At 40.6% G+C, this 5,641-nt stretch overlaps 1 pseudogene; it reads right to left on the reverse strand.

Moving 5' to 3' along the window:
• Window positions 1–1,696: 1,696 nt before the first annotated feature.
• LOC104658718 lies at window positions 1,697–3,423 on the reverse strand (annotated as a pseudogene).
• Between the last annotated feature and the right edge of the window lie 2,218 nt (window positions 3,424–5,641).

A 5,641-nucleotide genomic window follows, 5' to 3' on the forward strand; every position in this document is an offset into this window, starting at 1 on the left:
GGGAGTGGAAAGTGCTCAGATTCTAGATGTAATTTAAATGTAGAGTAACAAGATTTACTGACGTATCAAATGTGAACATGTTACAAAGGAGGTTTCAAGATTGACTATAGGCCATTGACCTGAGCAATTGGAAAAATGAAGTTACCTGTATCACAATGAAGAAGTCTGTGAGAAGAGCACATGTTGAGAAAAATATCTGGAGCTCAGTTTTTATATAGTTAAGTTTGAAATGTTTATTAAATATACAAGGAACATGTTATATTGACAGTTTGGTATATCAGTCTAGATATATATAAGTAGATAAATAAACTTGATGATCATTATCATACTCACAGCCATAAAGCAAAGAAGAGCTAGAAGGCTGAGTTCTGGAACATCTTAATATTCAAAAGTAAGGAATACATGGGAAGCAAGAGAGACCACCGAAAATTGAGCAAGACCTTGCCCTAGAAGCACAGGTTTGTCAAAAGAGAAAAAAGTAATTGGCCCTAACAAAAACTATTTATAGGTCAACGGATATGAGAGACAAAACAATGTCATTGGATTTAGCAATTTGAAGTCATTGGTAAATCATTAGCAACACTATACACAGAAGACAAAATAAGAGGAGAAACATTTGACACTATGAGTAACAAATATAATCTATTTGAAGGAGTTTTGCTAAGAAGAAAAACGGGGAAAAGTTTTTGTGGCTCTAGAGAGAAGAGGGATCAAGATGAAGCTTTTTACAAATATGTTTAGGGACCTCATGAATAAGATTAGTGCTCCTATCAAAGGGACCACAAAGAGCTTCCTCATTCCTTCTGTCATGTGAGGACACAGTAAAAACATGTCTGTCTATGAACCAGGAAGCCACCTCTCAGCAGACACAGAATCTGCTGGCCATTTCACCTTGGATTTTACTATCTCCAGAACTATGAGAAATAAATTTTATATGCGACCTGGTCTATGGCATTCTGTTTTTGGCACCCGAATTTGCTAAAGTACCAGCATATCAGCTTGTACACATAATTTTTGGAAACTCTGATGCCAAATCCTTGATGTCAAAACGTGATTGATCTGCTGGAGAAATGAATGTACATGATCCTTCTTTCCACAATAAACCGGAGAGTCAAAACTGGCAAAAGTAGGTCAGGGTTTTCTAAAAGCCATACCTGAAAGGTTTCCAATAACAGTTGATTTGATGGTAATTCAATCACACAAACAACCACAACAAAAAGACACAACTATCAGAGATTTTCAGGATAGCCTCAAAAACACCGTCACACACTAAGGAGTTAAAGAAGGCACGAAGTTTCAAAAAGTCAAGCTTTATTTAAACATCATTGTATAAACTTGTAATTCTTTTTTTTTTTTTTTTTTTTTGAGACGCAGTCTCGCTCTGTCGCCCAGCCTGGAATTCAACGGTGCGATATTGGCTCACTGCAAGCTCGGCCTCCAGGGTTTAAGCCATTCTCCTGCCTCAGCCTCCCAAGTAGCTGGGACTACAGGCGCCCGCCACCGCGCCCGCCACCACGCCCGGCTATAAGCTTGTAATTCTAATACTATGAACAAATCCTAAGGCAGGTGGCAGCATAGAGACCCCGGGGCACAAGTGCTGAGTTTGGAAGCTTTGGTTCCTGTGCATTTTGCAGCTGCCCCCTGGTCCCCTGAACCCCTGCCTGCCTGTTAAGAAGATCCGGTCCCTGGCAGCAGATCAGGGGCAAACAGCCCAGATGCCCAGTTGCGGGCAGACCTCCATGCCTGGAGGAGGAGGCCGCCTCTGGGAACAGGAAGAGCTGCTGGAACCCCTCCTCGCAGGCTCCTTTTCCTGCTCTCAATCACCTCCTGCCAGCATATATACACCCCCAGCACCAGCAGAATGAACAGGTCCTGCGCAGCAGGGCTGCAACTCTGCTGAATGAGAGAAGCCTCTCTCCAGCGAGATAGAGAAACCCAGGCTACACACCCTGATCTCTGTCTGCATGGCTCCTACCGTGCCCATGACTGGGAGCAGCATGGGAGCTGCTGGCTGGGGCTCTGCTGACCACCCCTACTCTGTCACCGCTAGTTCCACCCATGCTTTCAGCTCCAGGACTGAGGCCAGTGGCTACAACAAGTTCCATGATGTCAGGCAGCTTCTCTTTGAGCTAGTCCTTGGCTGTACCAGGGCAGGGGCAGGAAGGCTCTGGAGCTGCCTCTAGTTCCAGCGCTGTCCCTGGAGGGAGCTCTTCCCCTGGTGCTGGCACTAGCTCAACAGCTGGCACTGGAATTTCCTGTATTGCTGTATATGGAGCAGGAGCTGAAAAAGGAGAAAGAGTCATCAACAACAGTCACTTTCCACTGGAATTTCCAAACGTGGAAACAACCTCGCTGAATTTAAAGGAATTCTAGCCCCCAAAGAAAGACTCCCACAAAGTCTTCCAGACTGCAGGCCACCTCACCATATATGCCTGTGCCTTGATGGGCTCCAGAATCTCCAGCCAGACAGGGACAATGTGCAGATGTGGCCCAGATGGGATCATTGGTAAAACCTGGCCTGGTAAATGGCCAGAGGCGTCTGGGGTGAGGAATGAGCTACATAGGCATCATTGGAAAAGGCTGTCACTCTTTCCATTCCTGAAGCAGGACCCTCAAAAGGTGGGCCAAGAACATCTTGCTCTCCTGAACATCTCCCACCAAGTAAGCTGGCTACCGGGCTGGCTCTAGGATATGGGTGTCTGGTTACCAGAGTTCTAAGTTTTGTTCAGGTCTGTCGTCAAGGAAGTGAGGTTGCATCTTTAAGTTTCCATCCCCTTGGCCCCTACCTGCCATAAGACCTACTAAGGACCCCACTGGACTGCTGACTGCTCACCCTCCCCACAGGTCAATTCTGTACCTGTACACAGTTATGTCCACCCAGGGCCTGCTTGGACACCTGTGCCTGATGTTCACCAGGGGCTAGATGTCCTCCTCAGACCTGAGTGTTCACCTAGGGCCTGGTGTCCACCTTGGGCCTATGTTTCACTTGGGGCCTTGTGTTTACCTGGGGACTGGTATACAGCTGTGGACTGATGGCCTATTGGGTCCCGTTGTTAACCTAAGGCCTGGTGTCCATCAGGGGCCTGGTGATCACCTGGGATTTGGGTTTCAACCTGGGGCCTGGGTGTCCATTAAGGCCTGATGTGCACCTAAGGCCTGAGTTTTCACCTGGGCCTGACAATCACATGGGGACTGGGTCTAATATCCACCTGGAGCCTATGTATCTACTTAAGGCATGGTGTCTACCTGCAGCCTGATGTCCACATGACTCTGGAGTTCGACATGGGCCTGTTTTACATCTAGGGCTTTGGTGTACCTCTGGGGCTGGTTGTCATTTTGGAGCCTGGTGTACACCTTGAGATCAGTGTCCACCTGGGGCCTGATGTCTGCCTGAGGACTGGTATCCTTCTGAGGTGGGAGCATAGCTGGAGCAATATATATACACACACATATACATATATATATAATGTATATATTATATATATATTTTATATATTTTTTAATGGGGTAAAATTACATACTTTGGGAAATATTTCAATAGAGAAGGAAAAATCAATTTACATAAAAGAGACAGAAGAGAATTGCTGCAGCAATATTCTTGAGTTTTCAGGGGATATTAGCTTAATTGCATATGATTAGGGGTTGTTCGTATCTAAAGGCACTGAGTATCTACAGTAGTGATTGAGAAGGTAGTAGATATGATTAGGTGAAAGTTGTTGGTGGAGATAGTAGTGAAAACCTAGACAAGTTATTTTCTATTTACATTTACTCGACTTTGTAGAGCAAGGATAAAGCAGTATTCTAGTAGGAGACCGGGAGGGTACATAGACAAGGGAAACATAGAATGAAGTATTGTGGGTCCATTTGTGGTTAGTGAATCATACATTTAAAGTGAAACCAACCAGCCAGCATTGTTGTGGATATGTAGAGTTAATGTGTCATTCCAACCACTTTCACTTACACAGAGGCAGACAAGATGTAAGTAGAATGTTGCATTTAAATAAGGCTGTATCAAAAGCCTAACATAAAGTGATTGAGAAACTAGGGTATTGGAATCGTATGAATGACAGTGATAATGACTGATCATGAAATTCAAACTGAGGAAGGAGAAAAGTGAAGATGTGATTGGGTAAAAAAAAAAGTAAAAGTGTAAACATGCGATTGATTGAGTGAAGATATGATTGGGTGAAAGATAGTTGGATCCATGGGTCAATGTCCCTAAATGGTTAAATTATTTTTGGAGCTGGGAGGCTGGAGAGAGTGAGCTGAAAATATAGAAAGTGGTATTTGGGGAAAAGAATGTTTGAAATTGATTATTGAGAGGTGGTAGTTTAATGGCAATATAAAAGTCTAGGACATGGTGACAATAAGATGACTAATAGGGAGAAAAAGCCTTATAGTAGCAGACTTCTAAGGTATTAGAAATATCATCTCTATGGATCATTTGCATGGTGATCCCTGGGTACATAAGGACTGATTCCCTTAGAAAATTGGATTGAAATGATGTCTGTGAAATTTCAATGTTTTATTTGCTGAGATAGCTGAGAGTTTCAGGTGCATATTGGTCTGCCCAATGTATTAATGTATTTATAGACTACAGAAAAAATGGTCAGAAAGTCTTTTTTAGAATACACATCAAATGGGTAATTATTTTTCTTCTGCTCATTGAAAATAACCAAATATTACTTATGAGAGTCAGATGGTCTCTCTAGCACAGATATAAATGTCTTGCACTATTTGACAAGTGTTATTTCATCGTGTAAGATCAGGCCATTTCAATACACATTTTTTCAATCTCTTATATTCTGATTTAAATAACTATGGAATTCAGAGGAAACCAATGACATGCTGTATAGAACAAAATGCCAAGATAATGCAGGTTTGCAACTATGAGGATTCACAACCCATTTTTAGTCTAGTTAATATAATTTTGGACTATTTTTATTCCTTATTTCTATGTTCATAATATATAGTTATTTCCATTTTCAACTAAGAGAGTATAAATGGTTTATTTTTTAGAAAATATAAAAAATTATGACTGTCATACAGTGGAATACTTAAAGCTTTTAATAAATGGAAAAATATTTTTTCTATTGCATTTTTAAAAATTTTTACTGTTATATTTAACCTGTCATACTGAAAGAATGTTGGCTAACATAACCCAAATTTAATATAAGAGCAATTTGTATATAATATTAATAGAAACAATTGTATGTTGTTCAGTTCCTGTTACCTTTAATGGCAAGCCAATTTATTTCAATACCAAAGAATTTTGTTAACCATTTATTGTATTTAAGTAACTGTGCTTGATATGGGGCAATCTTTAAATAATATAAAAGGAGGCATCACAATTCAGTGAAAATAGATGTCTTTGCACATATAAAATGTAAAAGAATTAGAATATTTAATCTTTGTTTGGTGAAGGATTTTAAGGTATAAAATTAATGAAAATATGTATAAGTAGACATGACAAACATTTAAAATGATGTCTTAATATTTTAAAGAAACCAAAATTATTGTAAACAGAATTAAAATTGAATGACTTTTTAAAATTGCAAATGTAGGGTGGAAAACTGATCAATATCCTTGATATGTACTGTACAAATAATTCAGTAAAATGGCAATAAAAATTTCCCAGTAG

This window comes from Rhinopithecus roxellana, chromosome 16, assembly GCF_007565055.1.
Source record: "Rhinopithecus roxellana isolate Shanxi Qingling chromosome 16, ASM756505v1, whole genome shotgun sequence".
NCBI lineage: Eukaryota > Metazoa > Chordata > Mammalia > Primates > Cercopithecidae > Rhinopithecus > Rhinopithecus roxellana.